The sequence below is a fragment of the Lepisosteus oculatus genome, chromosome 8 (assembly GCF_040954835.1).
Source record: "Lepisosteus oculatus isolate fLepOcu1 chromosome 8, fLepOcu1.hap2, whole genome shotgun sequence".
Taxonomy (NCBI): Eukaryota; Metazoa; Chordata; class Actinopteri; order Semionotiformes; family Lepisosteidae; genus Lepisosteus; species Lepisosteus oculatus.
The window spans coordinates 42,830,400-42,834,549 of NC_090703.1; positions in this window are offsets into that span (position 1 = coordinate 42,830,400).

The window sequence follows — 4,150 nt, forward strand, 5'->3', positions numbered from 1 at the left end:
GACTTTGGTCTATACTTATGACTGCTTTCATGGTAGGTTTTAAATACCCAAAGGGTTTTTCTAGGTTTTTGTTATCTGCAAAGAGCAGCAGAGCCATGAATTATTAAAACAAATGATTTTTCACTAAAAATGTAGCTACAGCACTCCTCTCTTGTGACTAAATCCACACTAGAATGTTGGAAATATATTTTTAAATGGTGTATCCTCAGGTGTATGTACAGAAATCGAAAAAGTAACTATTTTTATCACCATTGAGTGCAATCCAACAAGACAAGCATGAGCAAAGGCTCCAAAGTCCAATACAGTTACCAGACTTTTAAGAAACTCCTGATCATGATCTGAAAATGAGTGGTGTGATGAAAATTTGTGGTGTCAGAGCTGTTTCATCTGCTGGTGCAGGAACCTAATCCCTTCTGTATGGTAATGCTTCAAACACAGTAGAGGGAGCCCATTTAGATGGATCTGTGAACATTTGTTAGCTATTTCAAGTGAGTGTGGTACTCCTGTTTTCCATAGGAACTAAGGATACACTAAAGTTTGTATAGTTTGTATTTTAAAAAGACAAAGAAAATTGAATTCGTCAGAAATTAATACAACTTTCTGATACTGCACCTGTCATAATTATTTATGCCATCAATTTAACAAACATTATGGGAGGAAATTTAGAAAAGCCAGATTATTCAGGCTTAAAGCAGGATTTAGAATGTGAGCCAACATTAACACCCCTATACTTAGGAGCCGTATGAATGGATCATTAAAGACCAGTTAGTCAGGATGTCGGTTTAATGTCTCATCTGTAGGACGGAACCTCCTACAACATAGTATTTCCTGACACTATATTGGGACACTGGCTTGTAAACCAGCAACCTGGTTTTCCTGAGAGGTTTCCTTTCCCAGTACTGACTGAGCCCAGCCTTGCTACACTTCTGAGAATTGACAAGAACAGGCTACAAGGTGTTAATGTTGCTGTCCTTTGGTGCAATGTTAAGACTATGTTAAATCATGGTTTGATTTGCTGAAATATTCCAGTCGTTTGGTCTAGAAACATTGCCAGAAGCACAGGTTTATTTACATTGTGTTATTCTCTGTTGTCTGTGAGCCTGGTTTGCCTGCTGAATACAGGACTTCTGAGATTTGTCACTTCCATCTTCACTGATTATAAAATATGGCCAACTTAAAGTGTCAGGCTTTGGGATCCTGTGAGTTTGGTAAGATTGTCATAGCAAGGTGAAAACTAGATGTGACATACTTGTGGAAATATTTAGAGAAGCCACCCTGATTTGTTAGCCTTTTTTTACAAATAAAGACGCATTCTTGTTATCCTCTTTCTTATACTTAACATCAATCCATTCACTTGTTAACCTGATAATTTGTTAACTTGTTAACTTGTCAATTTTATTATTTTTTTTTTAAGATAAGATCTATTTTAAGATCTATTATCTAACTGTAGAGAGTACATAATATTTCACTGGAATGCTGTTTTATGATATTATATTCCAAAGAAAATTAATAAGCCAAATCCAGTGGCCATTGTAATGAAGAATACATCTTCCATAAAAAGTGTTTTTGTTTATGTGAGACCACCAATCTTATTATTTATTATTATATGCCTTGTTTTACTTGGGACAAGATAACGTTTTGCCCAGCTGGCACCCCCAATCAGTTTTACCATAATATGCAGAATAGCTCACAAAAGGTAACATGTAATTACCCAACCTGAAATCTTTATTTAAACCCTTTTACTATTATATTTAATTACTTACTACATAAACATTTGGTCTTATTAGTCTGCGCCTGTGGCTGGAAGGTTACCAGTTCGTATCCTGCGGCCGGCAGGGGAATCCTACTCCATTGGGCCCCTGACCAAGGCCCTTAACCCCAACTGCTCCAAGGGTGCCATCTAAATGGCTGACCCTGTGCTCTGACCCCAAGCTTCTCTCCCTGTCTGTGTGTATGTGTGTCTCATTGAGAGCAAGTTGGGGTATGTGAAAAGACAAATTCCTAATACAAGAAATTGTATATGGCCAATAAAGTGATCTTATCTAATAGTATATACAAGGGACTATGAGTTAGCTAGCCAACAGCCATATCACCCTGCAACTCACAACTAGCAACCCACTGAGGCTAAGCAGGTGTGAGCCTGGTCAGTATTTGGATGGGTGACCTCCTGGGAAAAACTAAGGTTGCAACTGGAAAAGATGTTATTAGAGCCAGTGGGGGGTGCTCACCCAGTGGTCTGTGTGGGTCCTAATGCCCCAGTATAGTGACATTACACTGTAAAAAGGCACTGTGTTTTGGATGAGAAAAGCTCCATTCTGACAAGCTTACTTATAAATCTACACTTTACCAACCATCACCTTGAAAAGCAACACCTTCTAACAGAAAAGTACACTGTTCTGATAGCTTTGTTCAAATTGTTTTGTCTGTGCTAGTACTTATTTCTAAGTAAATAGTATTATTTACTATAGTCTGAAATCTCACCAAAGAATAGTTTTAACTACCAGTACAAAACATTTGTATCCGGTATATATAGAGAATGGAATAAAAGGAAGATCCCAGGGGATCTTTGTAATAAAATATTCATTTAATTTTTGGAATTTTGGTTAACAAGCTTCACTGAACAGATAATACCTATCTAACCTGTTTTTAGGAGACTCAATAAATTATTTGCAACTGTCTGGGGCTTGAGACCAAAGAAATACTGGTTGCTAAAAGGTGACTGTCACATGCATCACCAATCATGCGAAATAACTATCATTTTCAGAGAGCTGTTTTAACATTGCTCTTATAGGCCACTATGTAGAGGTCACCTTCGTTAACTGGATAGGATTATAACTGGAACCCAACTTTGTTCATTGTTTAGAAATGTTTTCACAAAATTATGTTTTCATAAGACTTTTATTTTGACTGTTTTTGTGTGAGAATAAAAAAATTGCCTCTTTATTTCGTAAAGCTATTTAAATCTATGATCATTCACTGGGTGCTTGGTATAATGATAATTGGTCTTGACAGGAAGTTGGTGTAGGACAGGCATGGGTAACTTCTGTGCTCTTTTGATTTTCTTTCCATTTCTGACCTTAAGTCATAAGTTGCAGTAGTTCTCAAAAATAACCCTGATAAAAAGCACCACAGAAATCGACACCCATGGAGAATGTCCAAAAATCAGTCCCTGCTGCAATGCTAACATAAGGACTTCTTGGAAGCTTGCTAGCATGGTTTTGCCAATGCCTTTCAACAAAATATGTCAAATGCTGGTTAAAAAAATCTTTACCCTTTCAGAATGTAAATAGTTTATAAGATAAAAATACCAATTTCCATCAGACATATACATAACAGAATTACAGTTAATGTAATAGTTCATGCAGTGCATAATATGAACAAGTACATAATATTTCAAAACTAATAAGAAAATTATCACTGATGATATCAAAACAGTTGTTAAATTTACAGTGTCCCCTGAGTACTAACTATTCATAGTTATATTTTCTCTCCTGTAATGCAGGTTTAGATGTTAGGGTTTTTATGTGTATAGAACAGGTAATCATATTCATAAAGTGAATACTTTAAGCCTTTACTTTCATCTTAACATTTTATGAGCACAGTATACAGTCTTCACGCCTTCATTTCAGAATAAGACATTTTCTCATATAACACTAAGTCTGTTGGTCAGTATTTTATAATCTGAATCCAGAGAGTATTTTTTTTTACTGCAGCAGAGCAGTGAGCACTGGAAAAAGATGGTTGCTATGGCAACAGAGCATTTTACAGTCCTACGTTGACAAACAGATCAGTGAGGAGCTGCCGTGATCTTTTTGGGATATTTTGGCAGTGGGATTTTTGGCACATCCATCGAGAGCAAGCAACAGAAAAGTCAAATATTATGCTTACTCACTTCAACTCTACCCCTGTAGATGACAAAGCAGAGAGGAAAAGAAGTCTAGCAGCCTAAAACATTTACTGCAGTATTCTGGAGTTGGATCATTAACTGTATCAATAGTAAGTCATATCAAATATTAATCTTTTGATAATCAAAGCAATTTCTTGGAAATGCAATATCTAAAATGTTACTTAAAATACATCATCTTACTAGAATAATAGTGTAGCAAAGATACATCAACTCTGTTAAAAACAAGTGTCATTGTTCAGCCTG